Here is a 24,086-nt window from a genome sequence, read left to right as displayed (position 1 = left end):
GACCTTTAGCTCATGGCGACGCCCACCAGCGTGGCTGGACACAAGCTGCAGCAATGGGACGGACACCGAAGGGGACAGATCCCTCCTCCTCTGCTCATTTCTTTGAGTGGGAGCCAACTATCTTCAAATGAAGGGCCATCTCTAATTACTTTTCCCTTTCTAAACTACAGAACCTTGGGGTCTGCGCTGTGGCCAGGGGAGTAGGTTAAACCTCCGCCTGCAGTGCTGACATCCATATGGGCACTGGTTTGCATCTGGCTATTCCACTTCTGATCCAGCTCTCTGATAATGTGCCTGGGAAAGCAGCTGAAGGTGCCACAATGCACTCACCTGGGAGACCCAGGTGAAGCTCCTGGTTCCTGGTTCCGGTCCGGCCCAGCCCTGGCTGCTATAGCCATTTGGGGAGTGAACCAGGGGAAGATCTCTTTGTCTGTCTTCTTCTTCTTCTTCTTTTTTGGAAGCTTTTATTTAATAAATATACATTTCATAGGTACAGCTTTTGGAATATAGAGGTTCTTCCCCCCATACCCACCCTCCCCACACCCACTCCCGTCCCACCTCCTACTCCCTTTCCCATCCCATTCATTAAGATTCATTTTTAATTATCTTTATATACAGAAGATCAATTCTATACTAAGTAAAGATTTCAATAGTTTGCACCCACACAGACACACAAAGTATAAAGTACAACTCATTAAGGACAGAGATCCTATACGGGGAGCAAGTGCCCAGTGACTCCTGTTGTTTATTTAATAATTAACACTCTTATTTATGATGTCAGTGATCATCTTGTCATGAGCTGCCAAGGCTATGGAAGCCTTTTGAGTCCATAGACTCTGACATAATTTAGACAGGGCCATAATCAAAGTGGAAGTTCTCTCCTCCCTTCAGAGAAAGATACCTCCTTCTTTGATGGTCCCTTTGGAAATGGAATTTAAAAATAAGTTTATTTGGGTGCAAAAAATTTTGAAATCCAAGCAGTTTTTTTTTAAAGATTTATTTACTTGTTTGAGAGGCAGAGTTATAGACAGAGAGAGGGGCCATTCCTCAAATGGCCACAATGGCTGGAGCTAAGCCAATCTGAAGCCAGAAGCCGGGAGATTCCTCCAAGTCTGCCAAGTGGGTGCAGGGGCCCAAGCACTTGGGCCGTCCTCCACTGCTTTCCCAGACCATTAGCAGAGAGCTGAATTGCAAGTGGAGCAGCTGGAACGCAAACCAGCACCCATATGCCATGCCGGCACCACAGGCAGAAGCTTAACCTACTATGCTACAGTGCTGACCCCCAGGCAGCTTTTTCACATTATGTATTTCATATGAACTTTTGGAAAACCCTACATGCATAGATTCCAAAAATGTTTTCACCAAAAAAAAAATAATATCTTTCTATTCCATTTTCCATGAACTTCCTGCAGTATCCGTGTAGAACCACCATATTTTAGACATGTGGTTGGTCACCTGGAGTAAAGATTGCTTTCCCAAGTCTCCATTATAGTTAAAATCATGTGATTCAGTTTGGCCAATGAATGTAAACAAAAGGAGGGAGTAAAACTTCTCCCTTTCTCCCTTCCACTGTAGTAATGAGGATGCATTGACTTGCAGGTGGGGTGGCCCTCTTGAATTTTAAGGTGACCTTGTACATGATAGCCAATGAATGGAGGAGGAACAAGGAGGAGGAGGAGTTCACCCCTGAGTCTGTGATGGTGCACCCATTCCTGAAAGACCACTGTGGACTAACACACAGGAGGCAGAAAATTTTCTCATCTTGTTTAAGACCCTGTTATTCAGGTTTGTGTTGGTTACCTTTAGCCAAATGTAATTGTACATTCAAAGCAATGTAATCATAAGATGCATTCCAGAATGGCAATGAATAGCCAAACACTGAAGAGAAATCTATCAACATGGATAAATCTAATATGATACTGCAGCATAATATGTATAAAATTATACTATTTATTTAAAGTTAAAAATGCAAAGTATGATACTTATGGAATTATACATATTTACATAAAAATACAGAAGCATATGATTGTGATTCATAACAATTTCATGTTAATAGTTTCCTTAGAGTGAGGACTTTTGTGATACTACATTGATTAACCATCTGCACTACAAATTATCTTATCAGCCAGGATGGTCAAAGTCAAACAAATTAAGAACCCACTCAGTTTTTCCAAGAGTTTTCAAGGCTGATCAGTGCACCTTTCTTATTCCCCTACAAACCACTTTTCAGGATCAGAGTCACTCTTGACAGACAAGAGGGAAGACAAGCTCTTTCTGTTAGATGACTTTGTGAAAACCAAGCTAAGGAGAACATTCTGCCAAGCTTCAATACCCAGAGAATTAGCCTAGGCTAAGTAGCTGCTGTGATTTTTTTTTGGTGCAAAAGTTTTTGGAATCTATTCATACAGGGTTTTTTTTTTTTTTTCAAAAGTTCATAAAAAATACATAATGTAAACAACTTATTTATATTCACCAATTCACCTACCCTTTCCTGAATACATTCAGGGTTAAATTAGGAATATTGGCCTTGTAATTTAATGTGAATGAGGTAAAAGCTAGCTACATTATTTCTGTACATATGGAGGAAATTTGAGTCTGAAACGAAAAGTAAAATCAGTCAGCCACTTTCAAGTTTCTTATAATGGTGAGATTAATATCCCCTAGAGGTTTAGCAATTATCCTGTTCCAGATATGTCATATTCATTTATTTAAAATAATTTTCACATCAACCCTATATTCTAGATTGGAAAACCAAAGATTAACTAGTGGTAGCAAAGGTAGAAAAGGCTTGAGCCTGGATTCCCTTTAAGGAGCAGTTGAACCCAAAGCCCATCTTCTCGACTATTGTACTAGAGCTTTTGCCACCATGGACAATGTCTACTTTCATGGGCTAGTCCCCTGGATAGGTTCACTAAATAACTGACTACACTATGCAGTTAAAATGGTGACTACATTGTGCAATTAAACTCTGTTGAAGTGTTTACCTGTCTGAAATCTCCACATTCTACAGCGTTGCCAACATCTGCATCACTTTTTGGGTTAAGTCATTTCCGCCCAAATGTCAGTAAACTTTGTCCAACCTGAGAGATATTACTCTTTATATTACTTTAACCAATTAAACTACAATTTATTTTCTTAAGATTTATTTATTTGAAAACCAGCATTACAAAGAGAGATGAAGAGCCAGAGAGAGAGAGAGAGAGATCTTGCATCCATGGGTCCACTCCCCAAAATCCCAGTTGCTCATATGGGATCCTGGCATCACAGGTGGTAGCTTTACTCACTGTGCCACAAAGCCAGCACCAAAACTACAATTTAATAGCAATCTATTAAATTATTAGATTCTCAAACGAATCAGACATGGATACCATATACTTCAGCGGTAATGTAAAAGTCTTTTCAGAGTCAGGTACTCTCAGGAGGACCTACACAGTAAAGCGACACCATAAAAGGGCTGTGTGCATGGCAGATCTGATAGACTTGCTCTCAGATGCAGTGTCCACATGTGGGGACACTCTGAATAAGACTCATCCCAATCCCTTTTTTCACCCCATCCACCAAAACCGAATCTTTACCAAAGACAGAGCATAGCCTAAGAGGGACTCCTTCACTTATCTATACTTATATAAATAGACTTACACTGTGTCAGTACGAAATGTCTTTTAACTCCAAAGTCGCTTCTTTAAAAGTTGGAAAGAAAATGCCAAAAAGCAGAAGATGAAAGAGGATGGAAACAAAGTTTGACTCAGTTCATAATTTTAACCATCATAAGCCCACACAGCTACCAACTGTCTTTATCTGTCTTTATCTTTGCCTGGGAGGAAGGGAGAAGATAGAGAAGTAAGGAGATGGCTGGGAGCATGCCAGGAGCACTCTGCTTCTTTTTGGGGAAAAGTCTGTTCAAATCACTGGGAGAGCTACAGCTCCGATTGCTGCTTTTTTCCTTTCTTCAAGCCCACAACCTATTTGGGAAGGAAGAGGGATTGTGGCAGGAGAGGCAGCTGCTGTAACAGAACCACATTTATCCCATAAGTCCTGTCCCCCCTTGCCCCTCATATCCTGATTAAGAGTCCCAAGCTCTAGTGACAAGGAGCCCACCACTTCCCTGGAGATCTTACCTTTGAGCCAAAATCGAGTACACGGTGGTTCTCACTCACTGGAACTAATAATATCCTCTGGGGTCACCCCTAACAGGTCACATCCCCCCTCAGCTTGATAAACTTCCACATGTCTGACTAGTCAAGTACAACAATAATGGCAAACGCACATAGTGCTGGCCACAGGCCAGGTGCTATTCAAGGTGCTTTACTTACATTAATTCATTTAACTTTCACAACAATTCTAAGTGCCATTATCATTGGTCCCATTTTTCAGATGAGAAAACGGGCATAGAAAGTTGCCTCACTCTCACAGCAAGTGAGTGTTTAAGTTAGGATTTGAATGTATTCATTCACTGTATTACCCAAACGTCTCCTTTCAGTTTCTCATTCATTCTTTAGCTGTGCCTCACACCACGAGATTCTACATCCTTTTACGCTCTCCTCTGACTCACACCGCAGTTGACCAATGCTGCTTCTAAACAGAGTCACTGTGGGAAGCAGGCACTCAGGGTGTACGGCATGCAGGGTGCCTATGAAGGTGCACCCTTGGTGTCAACACCTAGGAAGACAAACAGGGCGAAAGCAGGGGTACAAAGTAGACCTGAGACATTTGCCCAATTTTTGTAAGCCTATTGGATATAGGCTTATATTCCATAAAGTATTCACAGCTTACTCTGAAAAGTGTAAGATATTTTCTAGTGACTAGATATATAACATTGTCTAAAATTGTCTGTATTTAATTAATCACAAGCCCTATTTTGTTCCAAATTTTATCCATGGAAATTCATCCAGAATGCACTATTAAAATAGGACATCAAGGTGTTTATGAATGATAAAAATGAAAATGGTTTTCCCAGTTCAGTTTCAAAAAATTAAAAATTATGTAAAGAAAAATGGGGGTATATTTACCACCTTGTGGATAGGATTTATCTTTGAAAATAAGATACACTCTTCTGTGAGCCTAAGACAAAGTGTGCAGATCCTAAGATCAATATTATTAGGCCCCTCAATTGTGACTATGTGCTGATACTTTTTCTTTATTTGCTAATTTAATGATGCTACTGTTGGTTGATCACTTTTATTTTTAAATTTGTGTATATTTATTTAAGAGATAGACAGACACATTTAGCTGCCATCTGCCAGTTCACTTCCAAAATGCTCACACCTGGTGCTGGGCCAAGCCAAAGCCAGGACCTGAAATTCAATCCAGGGTCTCCAACGTGGGAGGTAGGCACCCAAGTCCTTGAGCCATCACTGCTACCTCTCAGGATCTGAGCCAGCAGGAGGTGGAGCCAGGGAACAAATCCAGACACTCTACCACGGGACACAGACATCTTAAATACTAGGCTAAACACCCACCCCAGACAAGTTGTTTTAAGAGTGCCACAGTAACGTGAGTCTGTAACGTTAATAGATAATTAGTCCCTAGGGGGAAGAAAGGGAGACTATCACAACCCTCACAAAACTGTTCCTTGCCATATGTCTGTTAACAGTGGCTGCTCCAAATGCTGTTAAAGGGAAACCTTGAGTTCTTGTGCTTTTTATCCTCACAGACTATTTATCAACTGTTTATATTTCAAAGCTGTATACTTTGTGTTCTTTTGATTACATTATCAACTTCTGCAATCATGATCATAACTTCATTAGGGGAGTTTCTACAGTATAGGTATATTTAAGATCACACAAACATGTAAGTGGGAAATGGATTGCAATATTGCTTTAATAATAACTATGAAGTTCAAAAATTAGGGACTTTTTCAAATGGAAAGTTATGAGAAGGATCATCCATCTGCTAAATGAATATACTCTCATTCAGTGTGGATTCCAATAGCCTTCTACTCCACATTGTTAAGTTCACTGAGAAGATAACTCCCACTGTCTTGTTGAATTGGTTCTACCAAGCAAGCCAGGCAGATTCGTTGGATGCCAGACTCTTAGTCCCATTTTTCAGCAGGTCATAGAATTCCAGTCTGAGACCCAGCAAGCTCAGGTTCCAAGCTCGGACACTAGACACACTTCTTGTTCTTTGAAATGGTTCAACCCTGTCTCTCTCACTAAACTAACTCAATTCCCTTGATAATTTTTGCAGACGTGTTCTCCATGGAAACAGTTCCTTATTAGTCATACTAAGAGGGGAGCAAAACAACTTGGCTGCTTGTTATATCAATTAGAATCATCAGTAGGTTTCCCTCCCCCCATCTCTGCACTAATGAATTATAGTCACAGGAGAAGGAAAAGCTTATCAAATAAGTTGTTCTATATGGTTAGCATTCCCATGAATGAACCCAAGATTTCCTACAAGAATTACATAATATGTACTTGTTTTGCCAAAAGCCCTTATCTTGCCTATGATACAAAGCTGAGCTGTAAGGGAGAAACTTATTCAAGAGAAGGGTCAACTGGAGTCTCTGAACAAGCTTTATAGCTGCAAAGGGAAACTGACTAATCTTAGAAATTTGTTTTTCCTTCCTTGTCCTAGGCTGGGTCCAGCTGGAGGAAACTGACTGGCATTTCATGATTTTCCTTTACAATGAGCAAGAACAAGTTACAGAGGAAACCAGTCAGGTCTGCGCATAAAGGAAACTGCCTAGCACCTTCGTCAGTTTCCTGTTGCATCTGACTGATAGCAGAATGAAGAGGATGTGATGTATGATGCTGGGCTTTCATTCCAAGGTGCTGCCAATAAATACCTCTGCCTTCCCTTCAGTGGCCAGTGATTTGTAGTTTTCTACTGGCCAAATCTACATTCCGACATTAAAGCTTGCCTCTTAAGAATTCCTATGCTACCCAGATCTTTAAAATACTTATGCTGTATAAGATAGAGAGCTGTGTAAGACAGAGTCCCTTGATGATTTATTAAGCTCCAGAAACACACCAGATCTGTTTCCAGGGAAATTAGCTCTTTCAGACTTGGTCCACTCACCGCAGCCGTTTCCATAGGGGAAAGCATCTTAGGATTTTGGTTGGGGGTGTATTAGAGACATTTTATTAAAATCTGTTTCTAATAGGGTATGCAACTGCTCTACTCAAAATTGTAATGACTTCCACTTGATTACACTATAAAATGCTGGTATCTCTGCAAAGAATTTGGAAGTCCTACACAATATACTCCCCAGCTACCTTTCCAGACTTGTCTCAAACCATCCTGCTGTTAATATTTTAGAAAGCTGCATCTACGAGAACTTGGGTTTAGGACAGGCTGTCATCATTTCTAGTCTCCTCTCCAAGTCTTGTCCATAATTCAAGTTCAGTTCACATTACTTCTTCTCCATTAAGGTTTCCCTGACTATTCCAGGTCCAGACATTGCATAATCTTTATATATTTCTTGTCTTTATTTCTCACTTTCCTATTTATCACTTCACCAGTGAAGCTTATATTGTGCAGTTCTGTTGTGAAGTACTGATCCTAATTCTTACATTACTGTGCAATCTTGTATGTTTTTAAAAATAATTTCTAGAGGAAGATTATATGTTATTTCTTTGTAGGCCTGGACACTATCCAGAATAGTGTTTTCAATTCAGTCATACATATTTTAGGTTAATTTATTGAAAGAATACGGTGTTAAACAGAAACAAACACAATCATGTATAAACTTAAGTGGAATGAAATTACTAAGGATGACAAGATAATCATTGGTTTGGAGAGTTTAACGGTTAGGGTCTGACAGATGCTGAGATTCACAACTTTATAGGAAACAGCTTGACTATTTTAACCAACTAATCAACAAATACATCAAACAAAGGCAAATGAAAACCCTTGGGAGTTTGAGGAATAATGATTCAAGTTCATTAACCATAACAAAAGTCCCATTCCCATGCAGGATGTTGGTGGAGAGGGAAGCTGTCCAAGTCTGGGGCCCCAGGTCCTTGGGAAATCTCTGTACTTTCTGCTCAGTTTTTTTTTTTTTTTTTTTTTTTTTTTTTTTTTTTTTTGACAGGCAGAGTGGACAGTGAGAGAGAGAGACAGAGAGAAAGGTCTTCCTTTGCCGCTGGTTCACCCTCCAATGGCCGCCGCTGCAGCCGGCGCACCGCGCTGATCCTGGCAGGAGCCAGGAGCCAGGTGCTTTTCCTGGTCTCCCATGGGGTGCAGGGCCCAAGCACCTGGGCCATCCTCCACTGCACTCCCTGGCCATAGCAGAGAGCTGGCCTGGAAGAGGGGCAACCGGGACAGAATCCGGCGCCCCAACCGGGACTAGAACCCGGTGTGCCGGCGCCGCAAGGTGGAGGATTAGCCTATTGAGCCACGGCGCCGGCTTCTGCTCAGTTTTACTGTGAACTCAAAACTGCTCTAAAAAATAAACGTCCACTAAAACCACAAAAAAACTGAGCAACAGAGCACCTACTGTATTGAACCTATTTAGGAACTGCATCGCTTCTCAGCCTTCTGGCTAAGATCAAATGCAAGAACCACACCAGATTGCTCAGCTATATCTGGTCCCCATCCCAAACCTCAGCCACTGACCTGCTGCTGCCACCACTGCAACCCAAAGACAGGTTTCTGCGTGCAGCATTTCCTGACAAGGAGGGGCCACCGTATGAGGTGCATACTTCAAAAAGGTTGTGGAAAAATGTAAATAAAATACAAATTTCTCTTGGTACAAAAAAATAGAATCCTTGCATAGTTTTTTTTTTTTTTCGTAATATGCATTTTCCATAGCTCTTTGATGACCGCTCGTACATGCACCTTGGCTGAGATGTATCTTTGGAGGTTCTGCCTTCAGCAGAAGATGCCTGGCATGACTAGAAACCACAAGAAGGCAAAGGAGGAGGCTTTATACAGTGAGCGACAGAAGACAAGGAGAACTCAGCAGGTACATTGTCCTTCCTCCTGTCCATGGAGAGTTCAGAGATGTCCTGGCTTCCTATAAGCTCTCTGGACACCAAACAATCCTCTAATTTTGTTGTAAAGCTGCAACCAGAAAAACAAAATGCCGCCTGGTGTTCATTCTCCTTCCTTCCCTGCCTTATTCCTTTTTACTTTTTACTTCCTTTCCCCAGGATTTCACTCTTCTTTAAAATCATGCATACACTTTTATAACCACGATCTCTATTGTCTAAAGAATCCAAATACTTATCAAATGCCAAGCCATGCATTTGGTGTTAGGGAAACAAAATTACATCCTATAGCTGCAAGTGCTCTTTATATATTTTACTTATTTTCTTAACAGGTAATGTATTCACCTGGTTCATAAAAGTAAAGACACAAAATAGCAAAAAATGAAAACCTCCCTCCCATTCAAGTCCCCCTACTACTTCATGCCTTCTGCAACCTGTTCCTTTCCCAATAGTAGATCTTAGGAATGGTTTCCTATCAGTACAAGAAAAACAGAAAACAAAAAATTGGCCACATAGTGTTCTGGCCTGTGGATATACCTCAATTTATTTACTTGTCTTGGTATTGATGAAATTTTAGGTTGTTTCAAATAGATTCTACAAATTACTAGAGAAATGAATAACATTATTATAAATCAGTTGATTTTGCGTATGCTTGCATACCTATAGGATAAATTTCTAGCAATGCTACTGCTGGGTCAAAGAGTATGGAGATCTGCAGAAGAATATCTGTTATTACATACCCTGAATAACACAGCTGGCAGTTTTTAATGTTTACTTGTTTGAAAAATGGTATATCAGCATATATTTAAATTGTACTTATCATGAGTAAATTTAATTATAATTTCAAGTGTTTAAGAACCATTTGTTTTTCCTTTCCTGTGAACTGCTTGTTTTTGAAGAAATCTTCACCAAAGGAACAATTGGAGCCTCTATTTTTAAAATCCTGTGCACCCTGATGCAACAAAAGTTAAAGTGAGGGCTTTAGCACACATCTCACTATCACTGCTTGAGCTTCTGCAATTTATATAATCTCCAAGTTGCAAAGTCTCAGCAAGTTCACAGTCTGGCAATACAGAAAGATGGTGTGGAGAAGGAAGTAAGTCAGTCTCAGGAGTAGCAAGCTGTCCCAATTATAATACCCAAAGAAGCATGACATACTTGGAGGATGGGGGTTGATATTGGTCCTCAGTCTGACAGCCATGTGCCTGTAGCTGGCATCTCTAAAGCAGTATCAGGGCTAACAGGGAGATGAAGGCAGTGCCCTGGTTCTAAGAACTCCCCAGGGTAAAGAATTCAAGCTAGCAGGAGACAGGGCTGGACCTGACAGAGACTTAGATAAAATTACAAGCTTTAGAGTAAAGCTATACCCAGACTATTATGGGAATACAGAGAATGAGGAGTGTTTAAACAAGGCTGGGGCTGGCAGGCAAGGTAGAAGTGAGGTCTCACACTAGATGACTTCTGAACAGGGCTTGAAGGATAAGATGGATCCACCAGGCAGACAGAAAGATGTGGTCCTTGAACAAAAAGAGGACATAATAAGCAAAGATATAGAGGACTGAGATCTTTTTTTCTGTGAATGATGACTTATCCAGCACGGCCAGAGGACAAGGAAGGCACCAGAGTGTGTGCACAAGGAAAAGGGATTTGAAAAATAAGTAGTATGGGAGGTGATCTTAAACTAAAAGCTTTTCTTGCCCAAGGTTCTCAACCGAGCTCAAATTTCCTTACAAATTTTATTTGGCATCTATGAAAAGTGTCGGCATAAACATGACTTGGGAAGATGTATAAACAATCTATTTTAGGGAAGATAGAGGAAGAAGTCCACCAGGTCAAAAAGACTTGGTCCCCATTAGTCACAAGCTCTCTTGTTCCTCTCAAATCAAAAATAAATCCCAAGCACGGAGGCTAATGGATGTGCTTGCAAGGACAAAGCAACATAGCATCGGGGGGTGGAATAAAGCAAAAACTTCTAAAAAAGCCAAGGAAATGTATACTCCTTTTATATTTATGGTAATTAGGACTAGTGGAATAAAGAACAATAAAAGGGTAGATGCAAAGAGAGGTCAGTGAGTGAAATTAGCTACACTACAGAACTCTAATGATACCCACTTTCTAAACGCCCAGTAGATTCTACTAATGAATACGCCAGAGCTGTAACCATTTGAAAAAAATATCTGCTTGGCTTTAACAAGAAAAAAAAATACATGATAATTATTTTTTCAAAGAGACATTGCCAAGGTTTATCCATGCCAAAATGCTGAGGGGAATTTTAATGTGAAATGAAGCACAGAGAAGAGATGATAATGAGAGAGGCTTACAAAGGCTCTGTCATCTGCAGAGACATTGGCACCCTCTATTCTTCCTTCAGCTCCTCCTCAAACTGTTCTCCCCTGATCCTTGGTGTCTATGTTATCCACCCCCTTAACAGTCAACACTTGACAGACTCCAGGGATTAAACACAAGCGCTAATTCCCCAAATCGTTGTATATAAGGTAAAACTCATAAGTGAGTTTCAAACAACCTTACTAATAGCCTATAGCACTACTCAGCCTTGCCCTGCAAATCCAGGCAGGGGTATGTCCAGTTGATTCTTCTTCTTTTTTTAATTATTTATTTATTTATTTATTTATTTTTGAAATTCAGAGAGACAGAGATGGGGAAAGAGGGAGAGAGACAGAGAGAGAGAGAGAGAAAACCTTCTATCTGTAGTTCACTCCCCAGATGCTCGTAAGTACCAGGACTGGGCCACACTAAAGCCAGAGGTCCCGAACTCAATTTGGGTCTCCAGGTGAAGGAAAGGACCCAAATTCTCTAGACATCACCTGCTGCTTCTCAGGATACACACTAGTAGTTCAGTTGGAATCAGAAATGGAGCCAGAACTCGAACCCAAGCACTATGACATGGGTGGTAGACATCCAAAGCAATATCCCAACCACTGTGCCAAACAATTGACCCTAGATTCTTCTTTTGAAATGACCATTGTCTGTGTCTTGCTTTAAAAACTTAGGACAATTCTGGCTTTCCTAATGGGGTAGGAGGGAAAATGGGCAATGGAGGCACTGAGGCTGGGGTTCCAAGAGATAGTTGAGAAGTGATTACACAGGGCAGAATGAGGATCTGCACTCATGGCCAACGCAGTTACTCTAAGTTGCTTAACTGTCATTCCCCTTTTTGCTTGCTAACCAAGCCCCAGTTTTTTCAGGAAAAAATACCCAGCACTGTGATCATGGTAAACCCACTCTCCTTTTTATTAAAAAAATTTTTGAACTTATCTGAGAGGCAGAGAGACAAATAGAAAATAAGACAGAACTCCCATTTGCTGGTTCATTCCCCAACTGACCTCAATAGCTGAAGCTGAGCCAGGCTGAAGCCAAAAGCCAAGAACTCAGTCCAGGCCTCCCATATGTGTGTCAGGAACCTAAGTGCTTGGGCCATCACCTATTGGCTCCCAGGGTATGCATTAGAAGGAAGTTGGAATCAGGAGCTAAGCTGGGACTCAAATCTAGGCCCTCTGATATGGGATACAAGTGTCCCAGCTGGTGGTTTAACCACTGTGTCAAATATGGGTTCATATTTTCTCCTTGTCAGTGGTTGGTATGGGAATGGACACATGGCTCAGACTGACCAGTGCAATATAAGAGGAAGTTGATTCAAGGCTTGGGGAAAGACTTTTTTCTCTTATTAAAGAAAGGAAAGAAAGGAGAAAACCCTTTTGTCTCCCTTCCTTTGAGTCCAGCATGAATATACCTCTGTGTGAGGGGTGTTTCCAGAGTGATTATAGCAGGTTGACAATCCCAGGGGAGATATTCCTGACTCACAGAGAAGGCAGAGTGGAATTTGCCTTCTTGATAACATTGTAGGCAGGGTTCTTGTTAGGTAAGCAAGCAACATGTATATGGGCTTAGGCCATTTGTTAGGTTTTCTGTTGCATATAGCTGAAAAAAAAAAATTCTGTACTTGGTAGAAACCAAATCAATAACCAAGAGAACAGTGATGGGGTTAAGTCCAAAGGATGGGGAGCAGCAGAAAGTAGAGGGGGGGCAGGAGCATCTCAGAATGCAGTGTGGGAAGCGGGGTGGGAACATGGTCAGGGCTGTGAGTGGGTCTGCTGAGATTTGAAGGCCTGCCTTGGTGAGCTTCTGGGTATGAGAGACGGGGGCACTGACAGTTTGAGGAGTCAACCCGTCCTCCCTTTCTAGCACCATACAGCACACTTGGGCCCTTATTCTCATTGCCTCCTGCTCGGAACTCATTTCCTGATTGGCTTCCTATCTTCAGTGTCCACCCTGGAATCCACCCTGCACATGGCAGTCACACTAATCACCTGTCACAGCACTTCTGCACTTTGAAACCTTTGATGCCTTCCTGTTTTAAAAGTCTACCCTTGGCCGGCGCCATGGCTCACTAGGCTAATCCTCCGCCTAGCGGCACCGGCACACCGGGTTCTAGTCCCAGTTGGGGTGCCGGAATCTGTCCCGGTTGCCCCTCTTCCAGGCCAGCTCTCTGCTGTGGCCCGGGAGTGCAGTGGAGGATGGCCCAAGTACTTGGGCCCTGCACCCCATGGGAGACCAGGAGAAGTACCTGGCTCCTGGCTTCGGATCAGCGCAATGCGCCAGCTGCAGTGCGCCGGCCGGCCGTGGCAGCCATTGGAGGGTGAACCTACGGCAAAAGGAAGACCTTTCTCTCTGTCTCTCTCTCTCGCTGTCCACTCTGCCTGTCAAAAAAAAAAAAAAAAAAAAAAAGTCTACCTTCCTTGGAATCAAACAAACCAAGAAAGGATGGTGCCTCTTGGAGCCTTGGAAGTTAAAAAGAAAGAAAAAGAAGGAACTGAGCAGGGAAAAGTGAGGCTGTTACAGAAATGAGAGAGAAATAAGACATGAGGACCTTCCTCCCATTACTATCCCCAAAAGAAATTTCTGCTCACGGCACTGACAGAAGAGGTGTTCTTGAATTCAGAACTCTGTCCAACATATTTCTAAGGAAAGAAAAAAAACAACCTAACTTCACCAAGAGCTACTCTTCGAAGAACACAGAGAAATGAGAAGCATAACAGATGGAAATTCTCCACCTGAACCAACCACACAGCAGAAGAGAACTGTTAACTCAGCACTTCGAAATGAAGTAATTATATTCAAACAACTGAAGAAATTTAGAAACACTTCCAGAAGTGGTAATTTAAAAACTAAGACCATCGATGGGCACAAAATAGGACAAAAATGTAATCAAGAGTTGAATGACCATGTGAAAGAAATAAAACCACTTCAAAAATTAATTACAGGGGCCAGCGCCGTGGCATAGTGGTCTAAGTCTCCACCTGCATCCCAAATGGGCACCAGTTCATATCCTGGCTGTTTTTTTTTTTTTTTTTTTTTTTTTTTTACAGGCAGAGTGGACAGTGAGAGAGAGAGACAGAGAGAAAGGTCTTCCTTTGCGGTTGGTTCACCCTCCAATGGCCACCGCGGTCGGCGCACTGCGGCCGGTGCACCGCGCTGATCCGATGGCAGGAGCCAGGAGCCAGGTGCTTTTCCTGGTCTCCCATGGGGTGCAGGGCCCAAGCACCTGGGCCATCCTCCACTGCACTCCCTGGCCGCAGCAGAGAGCTGGCCTGGAAGAGGGGCAACCAGGACAGAATCCGGCGCCCCGATCGGGACTAGAACCCGGTGTGCTGGCGCCGCTAGGTGGAGGATTAGCCTAGTGAGCCACGGTGCCAGCCTGGCTGCTCTTTTTCCAATCCAGCTCTCTGCTATGGCCTGGAAAAGCAGTGGAAGATGGCCCAAGTACTTGGGCTCCTGTGCCTGTGTGGGAGACCTGGAAGAAGCTCCTGGCTCTTGGCTTCAAATTGGCCCAACTCCAGCTGTTGCAGCCACTTGGGGAATGAACCAGAGGATGGGAGACCTTTGTCTCTCTCTCTCTCCCCCTCTCTCTCTGTCTGCAACTCTCTCTTGAATAAATAAATAAATAAAACCTTAAAATTTTTTTTTAAAAGTCTACCCTCCTTAGCGTTCTGTTTAAAGACTTTCACCATCTTGGCACTCATGGGCATCTCCTACTAGATTGTAATTCCTTAAGGACATTTCCACATTGTAACTTTTTGTCTCACATAGTTTTTAGAACATCTTATTCGCAACAATTTTCAATAACCCTTTATTTATAGATATATGAATGTTTTCACATTGTTAATTACTTTGTACCTCATATATTTCAAAAGAAACAGTATTGGCCGGTGATTGGATAATATGATATTATTTCCTGATTATATAAATCAGTCTCTTAAGCTTATAATACATAGCCGTTATACTTATAAATTATGTTGAGATTTAACAGTTTTGCCTGCTAGCCAACTATTGTTTATGTAACTTTATGACTTTATGGTAAAATTTATGGCTATAAAATTGTTCAATAAAAGGTCATTGGAAATTATCATTTCTTCAGATTTTAGTAAATTAGCAAATTTGGGTGACTGATCTTTTAAATTTCAGTCTCAATTTGTTGTACTTTTTAGTTCCACCTTTATAATTTCACCATCAGACTTTTTTTTATCACAAAAGCAGAAGCAGCTTACTGGTTCATAGCATGAACATTCTGCCTTTTGGTCATTGCAAAAGTGACATGTTTGTATCTTTTCATGTGCTTCATCTTGTGACTGTACTTTTGCCATTTTCTCTGCTGCAGCGGCCACTTGTCCTCCATTAACTTATTCTTAAACATTCTCCAAAACTAAGACCAAGTTTCTCATGTCCACCTGACCACCTGAATCCACTGTGGCTTTTCTTTTGCGTCCCTAGAGCACTTAGTACCTGCGTCACTCATTATGCATGTTTTGTCTTGCACTATTGATCTTCTTTGAAAATATATGTGTAACCCAACTTTTCCCATGACCTTTATCCATCTCTGCAGAATTGAATAGATTATATCCAACTCCTGCTGGACATAACTTTACTCCCCTGAGGAGGGCACTTGAATTTACTGAGTCTGTCACCACCTCTTGCTGCAAACCTCTACTCCAAGGTCAATTCTTGATCCTCTGTCACTACTTTACCTCCTGTATTTGTTATCCTCTCACAACCCTGCTTTTAAGCTCTTCTCCTTCATTCCTTAAAGCACTATTAGCACAAAGTTTTCTTCCTTGTAACAAATTTTTTTCTAAACATTTGAGGTTAACAGAGAATAATTGATCTTAATATAGAAAATAATTCAGCATTCTGTATTGTAAGTAAAATAATTATCAATCATTGTGTTAATATGTTGCCAAATACTGTGTCAAGCAATTTACATACATTATTTCAATTAATATTCACAGTACTTTTACATCCACTACCATAGAGGTGGTAAATTAGGAACTCATGATTTAAATCTAAGGCTTACTAGCGGGCCGGCACTGTGGTGCAGCGGGTTAAAGCCCTGGCCTGAAGCACCGGCATCCCATATGGGCACCGGTTCTAGTCCTGGCTGCTTCTACTCCAATCCAGCTCTCTGCTATGGCCTGGGATAGCAGTAGAAGATGGCCCAAGTCCTTGGGCCCATGTACCCACATGGGAGACCCGGAAGAAGCTCCTGGCTTCAGATTGGCACAGCTCCAGCTGTTGCGGCCAATTGGGGAGTGAACCAGCAGATGGTAGACCTCTCTGTCTCTACCTCTCTCTGTAATTCTGTCTTTCAGATAAATAAAACAAAAAAATCTTAAAAAAAAAAAAAAAGGCTTACTAGCTCAGATTTTACCAGTCAAATCACTACTGTTCCTGAAGTTTGTGGACTTACAGAATCTCTTAGTCTATGTAGCAGATTTTGTTGTTTGCCTGCCCAACACATTCTACCATTGCTCTTCCCTCAGAGAGCTTTTATTTTGTTCAGGAATTCACCCTCTTTCCACCTTGTGCCTGAGAACTGCATTCTGACTGTTTTTAGCAATTAAGGCTGGCAGTGATTGATGTAGACATAAGCATGTGATACATTCTGGCCAATAAGATGTGAAAGGAAATCTGGATGCTTCTGGGAAAAGTTCCCTCCTCCAAGAGAGACAGACAGAGAGCCCTTCTCTTCCCTCTGAACATTGTCCTATCCAAAGGTGACACATGGAACTGTGTGGCCTTCTTTCTAACCATGAAGGGATTTTTCTAAGGACAAAAACAAGAGAGAGTGAAAAAAGAATGGGTAGAGAAAACCTGACCTTGATGACTGGCCCACCAAAAATTTAATCTTGACTATTTCTTCCTCCAGAATTTTTAGAATAATAGTGTTATTATTTATACTTATTTTGAGCTCATTTTTCTGTTGTTTAGAAAGAAAAATACTCTAAAGGACACCTCTAAGTTTCCAGCCTGCTGACATTATGAGGATTCATTCTCCCTCTAATATCCATATCCTTCCTTGAGTCTCAGAGTCCCAAAATCTATCTTAACTAACTCTCAAAGAACAACTCCCACATTCTATTCGTTGGCTGTGGGAAATAAATCCCTTTATTCTCAACTTCTCCCATCTAACCTCTAGGGTCTCCTCTCTACCACTTCATTATCAAAAGGTCCACTTAATGAATTTTCCTAAAGAATTCTTCACTAGGAATCAGATACTAAAGATACTCAGCTCTAGGTCATGCTAGCTGTATAACTTTGGCAAGTTGTTAATGTTTTCTAACTTTATCTATCAAATGGGAATAATAAATGCAGTGTTATTGTGAAGATCAAATGATGTCATCCACACAGGAACTTCATAATAGTGTCTAGCACTTGCAAGCATTCAAGAAAAACATGCTGACTGGAATTAAGCTGCATAAAGTAGGTAGAAAGTGAAATTTCCAACCCATGTGCTACCAGCTCATGGCTTGAAAAGCCCAATTCTATCAATAACTAGAGCCTAGAAAAGGCAAGAATCACAGTGGCCTTGGGACTTAAGATAGCAAAAGGAAATGTCTTTTTCAGTCTTTTTGTTCCTCTCTTCAAGATTGAAAATTCCTGGGAGCAAGCAAGTGATACAGATCTAGCCTGGGTCATGTGTCCACCTCCATTTAGTAGAAGAGAGAAGAGCAAGAATAAGCTAAGAGTAGACAGAGAGGCTTATGGTGAAATCAGCCACAAGATGACTAGTGTCACCTTTTTATTTGGCTAACCCTCATTCATGGTACAGCCAGACTATCTCCAACAGTGTCCCAAAAAAGCTTGGAATACTGTTCATAGAAGGAGTAAAGTAAAAAACAAATGAAAAATGTATATTGATGAATCTATTTTTTATGTTATGGTTGTAAGACAAGGATTATGTCTTATCCATTGCATTGCCTAATATCCTGATTCAATCATTATCAGTGTTCAAGATCTATTGGTTGGTTTTTCTTACACAATTTGACTTGTAACAAAGATCATTTATTTGTATTTGGAGGCTCAATCCAAAAGAAAGTACATGTTCCTTTCTTGGTTTTGTTAAGAGAAGAAAGAGTATCAGTGACAATTATGAAGGGATATAACAAGGCTGTTTCTGAAGCATGAGGAAAGCAGAGTAAGGGTGAGTATGTTAAACAAAAAAAACTCAGTCCTAAAGAAAACCACGGAGGAAAGCGCAGACAACTGAAGACACCTTTGCTGAACTGTCTTCTCCATCCTTCTCTGAAATTTGAACAGATTTCAGTCCTAGAGGATGAAGTAAAATGGGAAAGGGGAAATTGGTAGGAAAAACATCTCAATGACCTAACTGAATCTTTGTGTATTAATCTTCAGAGGGAATGCTCTTTGACTCCAAGCATGGTGAAAAAGAAAGTTGTATGTTTCATCTAAAGGTGAACACCTTAGAAAAAGTGTTAACTTCACTATTTCTGATGTCTTTATTCTCTACATTTTCAACCAGCACTGTGTGTCCTTCTCTAGGTTTCCTACAGATGTATTCCTATCATAAAAAATGACTGAATACCAGGCATCTTGTGGCTGCTCCACCAACACAGCCTGTCTAGCTCCCAATAGCTTATCCTTTCTTCATTCTCTTCTGTGAAATCACACCACGAGTCAGCTCCTCCAAGCATTATTTTGTTCTCACGCCTTTCAAATTGTACTTAAGCTCCTCAACCAGATGTGAGAGCAATCTGGCTGAGACATCTGTCCATCCTTTCTTATCCGCAGTGATTCTAACTGATCTGACTGCTAAAGACAATGTTCCCCTTTTTTCCTCACTGCTCTGTGTGTGCCCGTCCACCTGAAGCTGAATGTATGGGAACCCTGGCAAACGAACGGGAAGGGAATCCATGGCCTTGATGTTGTGTAAACCAAAAGAAAGGGTCTCATAATGTAAAGATACATTTTAAAAATGTGACATACATATGCAATGGAGTATCATTTAGCCTTAAAGGGGAAGGCAATTCTGAAACATGCTGTAACATGTATGAACTTCGAAGACATTATGGCTAACTGAAATAAGTCATTCATAAAAGTACAAATACTGTATGATTTCACTTATATAAAGTACCTAGAGTGATTAAATTCACAAAAATAAAAAATAGAATAGTAATTGCCATGGGAGAGACTAATAGGAGGTTATTGCTTTTTTTTTTTTTTAACCATTCGTACCATTTTTTTTAGTTTACAATTCAGGAGTGTTACAATTTTACACCACTGTATAATCAATCTCCAGAACTTTTACATCCTGTAAAACTCTATACTCATTACACAACTCTCCATCACCCCCTCATGAGCTCTTGGCAACCGCCACTCTACTGTGTGTTTATGATTTTGACTATCCTAGATACTTCAGCTAAGTGGAATCATGAATTTTTTGACTTTTGTGATTGGCTTAATTCACTTAGCATAATGTCTTTGAAGTTCATCCACATGGTAGCTTGTATCAGAACTTCTTTCCTTTTAAGGTTGCATAATATCCCCTTGTGTGTATACACATTTTGTTTATTCATTCATCTGTCAATAGACAGCTGGGTGATTTCTGCATTTTAACTATTGTGAATAGTGCTGAGCATATGAATGAATATCGCGGATATGAGTGTACAAATATCCCTTCAAGGTCTTGCTTTGGTGCTTTTGGGTATGTACACAGAAGTATAATTTCTGAATCATAAGGTAATTCTACGTAGTTTTTTTAGTTGTGGTTTTTTTTTTTTTTTTTTTTTTTTTTTTTTTTTTTTTTTTGGAGGACCTGGCTTACTGTTTTCCAGAGATGCAGTGGAGGTTATTGTTTAATAGGTACAATTTTGCCAAGTGGGGAGTTCTGTGGATGGGTGGTGGTTACAGTAGCACGAGCAACATGAAGGCTCTTATTGCCACTGGACTATACACTTAAAGGTGGTTGAGAGAGTAACTTTTGTGTTATGTGTACTTTAGAGTGGTGGGGAGAAACTCAAGAGGTCAACAAAGTCAGATACTGCCAAAGGTCATGGACAGGGAGGACTGAAAACATCCCTGGTGTTCAGTGCCCTAGAGACTGCTGGTTAAACAGCAAGGGAGGGTCCTGCCGGCATTCTGGGTGACTTCAATATGCACACATCACGCACATTTTGTGCCTCATAACTGACTTTCAGTAAAAGTGACTCACGGCAGAGTCAGGCCCTCTCTGGCTCCCGGGCTAACCTCCTCCCGCCCCCGCCTTCACTCAGTGCCTCCCATGGTGTACTCTGTGGCTCCCCCACTTATTTCACCATTTCCTACCTAAAGCTTAATAGGACTGAAATGTTTTATTTCCCCATGGAAGGTATTTACCCGTCCATTCTCCCAACTTATATCTCTCCCTTCCTTCCAGTCACCAAACACTTCCCTCTTCCAAGGCCTTTTTCTGAATTGACTCCATTTGGTTTCAGAAAGTCCTACTCACCATTGTCTTCATCTTTATCATCCCCTAATTTTTTTCTCATTAAAAAAAAAGGAAAAAAAAAGAACGCCAAGGCTGGTACTGTGACGCAGCGGACTGAGCAGTGTTCTACAGTGCCAGAATCCCCATACGGGCACTGGTTCCTGTCCTGCTGTTCTGCTTTTGATCCAACTCCCTAATAATGCACCTGGGAAAGCAGAAGATGGTCCAAGTCCTTGGGCTCCTGAACCCTCGTGGAAGACCCAGAAGAAGCTCCTGGCTCCTGGCTTCAGATTGGCCCAGCTCCAGCAATTGCAGCGTTTGGGGAGTGAACCAATGGAGGGAAGATCTCTCTGTATCTCTAACTCTGACTTCCAAATAAATAAATAAATCTTTAAAAAAAAATCAGTAAAACTCCATTTGTCATCCATTCAACAATTAAAGAATTTAACATTCTATAGACCTTAATAGAGCATCTACTATATACCAAGTATTACGAGAGCTGCTGAAGATAGTGCCTTCCCTCACACAGTTCATTGTCCAACGAAGAATTTATCTTCTGAGTCTTGGAGACAGTTTTTGTCTTGAGTTTAAATTTTAAAATGTGAATAGCCGGGTTGGTGCTGTGGCATAGTGGGTAAAGCTGCTGCCTGCAGTGCCAGCATCCCATATGGCCACCGGTTCGAGTCCCAGCTGCTCCACTTCTGATCCAGCTCTCTGCTATGCCTGAGAAACTAGTAGAAGATGGCCCAAGTCCTTGGGCCCTTGCACCAGCATAGGAGACCCAGAAGCTCCTGGCTTTGGATTGGTGTAGCTCTGGCCATTGCAGCAAATTGGGGAATGAGCCAGTGGATGGAAGGCCTCTCTCTCTCTCTCTCTCTCTCTCTCTGCCTCTCCTTCTCTCTGTGTGTAACTCTTTCAAATAAATAAATTAAAAAAAAAAAAAAAAGTGCGGTGGCGCTACTGGGCCAGCTCCGGCTCGGCTTGTGAGTGTGGAGCACTGGAACTGGCCACTGGGCGGGCGGCCGAGTGAACTAGCCAGCCAGAGGGTGGTGGCCACGCCCCCCTCCCTGGCCTGACACCAGGGTGCAGGTCCCCCTGACGGGACAGTTTCAATTCCAAGCACCGCATCAGCCTGCTCAACCCTTTAAATGTACAATTTCAGAATCCTGCGATGGGATTAGGGAAGAGTTTCAGTTTTTACAGGCTCAATACCACAGTTTGAAGCTGGAATGTGAGAAACTCGCCAGTGAGAAGACGGAGATACAGCGGCATTACGTCATGTACTAGGAAATGTCCTGTGGGTTGAATTTAGAAATGCACAAGCAGGCAGAGGTTGTCAAGAGGCTGAATGCTATCGGAGCACAAGTCATCCCTTTCCTGTCCCAAGAGCACCAGCAGCAAGTGGTGCAGGCTGTGGAATGGGCCAAGTAGGTGACCACGGCAGAACTGAACGCCATCATTGGGCAACAACTCCAGGCTCAGCATTTATCACATGGACAGGGGCTGCCAGTGCCTCTGATCCACACCCTTCTGGGCTTCAGCCACCTGCTGTTGCACCCATTGGCAGCAGTGCCGGACTTCTGGCCCTCTGTAGTGCCCTAGGAGGCCAGTCTCACCTTCCAATTAAAGATGAGGAGAAGCACCAGGAAAACGATCACCCAGGAGACGGAGACTCCATCAAGAGCTCGTCTGTATCCCCGTCAGCCAGGTTCCACGCTTAGAAGCACAGAAACTCCACAGACTGCTCCCGGGAGAGCAAAAGCAGGCAACTGAGGAAAAGGAAATTGTAGCTCATTATGACAGTGATGGTGAGAAGAGTCATGACAACTTGGCAGTTAATGTTTCCAATGAGGATCCATCTTCCGCCTGGGGGGAGCCCAGCACACTCCCCAAGAGAGAACGGCCTGGCCAAGACACGCCTGCTCAAGAAAGATGCCCCCGTCAGCCCCGCTTCCATGCCTCTTCCAGCAGTACTCCTTCCTCCAGCTCCAAAGAACTTAGCCTTAATGAAAAACCTACCACTCCTGTTTCAAAGTCTAATACCTCCACTCCACGAACTGATGCACCCACTCCAGGCAGTAATCCCACTCCCGGATTGAGGCCTGTACCTGGAAAACTACCAGGAGTTGACCCTTTGGCTTCCAGCCTGAGGACCCCAGTGGCGATACCTTGTCCATATCCAACCCCATTTGGGATTGTTCCCCATGCTGGGATGAATGGAGAGCTGACCAGCCCGGAGCCGCCTATGCTGGACTGCACTACATCTCCCCTCAGATGAGTGGTGGGATTTGATCCGCATCGTCACATCCGTGTGCCAGCGATACCTCCAAACCTGACAGGCATTCCAGGAGGAAAACCAGCGTCCTCCTTCCATGTTAGTGCAGACGGCCAGATGCAGCCTTCCTCCCCCGCCACCACCACCACCACCACGCCCTCATTGGACCCGGGATCCCCTGACACGCTCGCCAGATCAGCACCCTCAAACCTGGGGAGGCGGTGTGCACCGCGACGTGACGATCAGCAACCCCACCAGACATGTGTACAAGGCGGCAAGGGCTGAGTCAAGTTCTGGGACACCAGCCACCCTGGCGACAGGAGTCCTGTCTCGCAGCTTGACTGTCTGAACAGGGATAACTACATCCATTCCTACAGATTGCTCCCTGATGGTCGCACCCTAATTGTTGGAGGGGAAGCCAGCACTTTGTCCATCTGGGACCTGGCGGCTTCTACCCCGTGCAGCAAGGCAGAGCTGACGTCCTCGGACCCCGCTGGCTACGCGCTGGCCATCAGCCCCGATTCCAAGGTCTGCTTCTCCTGCTGCAGTGGCGGCAGCATTGCCATCAACCAGACCTTGGTGAGGCAACTCCAGGGCCACACAGATGGAGCCAGCTGTATTGACTTTTCTAACGATGGCACCAAGCTCTGGACGGGCGGTTTGGACAACACGGCCAGGTCCTGGGACCTGTGCGAAGCGGGGCAGCTGCAGCAGCAGGACTTCACCTCACAGATCTTTTCTCTGGGCTATTGCCCAGCTGGAGAGTGGCTGGCAGTGGGGATGGGGAACAGCAACGTGGAAGTGCTGCATGTCACCGAGCCCAACAAGTACCAGCTACATATGCTTGAGAGCTGTGTGCTGTTGCTCAAGTTTGCCCACCGTGGCGTATGGTTTGTAAGCCCTGGAAAGAGCAACCTTCTGAATGTCTGGAGAACACCTTATGGGGCCAGTATATTCCAGCCCAAAGAATCCTCGTCGCTGCTCAGCTGTGACATCTCTGTGGATGACAAGTACATGGTCACTGGCTCTGGGGACAAGAAGGCCATGGTTTATGAAGTTATTTAGCAAGGACAGATCATGCAAACTGGACTCCTTC

At 42.7% G+C, this 24,086-nt stretch overlaps 1 pseudogene; it reads left to right on the top strand.

Moving 5' to 3' along the window:
• Positions 1–12: 12 nt before the first annotated feature.
• LOC100349394 (transducin-like enhancer protein 4 pseudogene) lies at positions 13–24,055 on the top strand (annotated as a pseudogene).
• The last annotated feature ends 31 nt before the right edge of the window (positions 24,056–24,086 follow it).

The sequence above is a fragment of the Oryctolagus cuniculus genome, chromosome 11 (assembly GCF_051225735.1).
Source record: "Oryctolagus cuniculus isolate XC-2025 breed Fujian yellow rabbit chromosome 11, ASM5122573v1, whole genome shotgun sequence".
NCBI classification, from domain to species: domain Eukaryota; kingdom Metazoa; phylum Chordata; class Mammalia; order Lagomorpha; family Leporidae; genus Oryctolagus; species Oryctolagus cuniculus.
The sequence above is the reverse complement of the archived record's forward strand: the minus strand, read 5'-3'. Positions and strand labels throughout refer to the sequence as shown.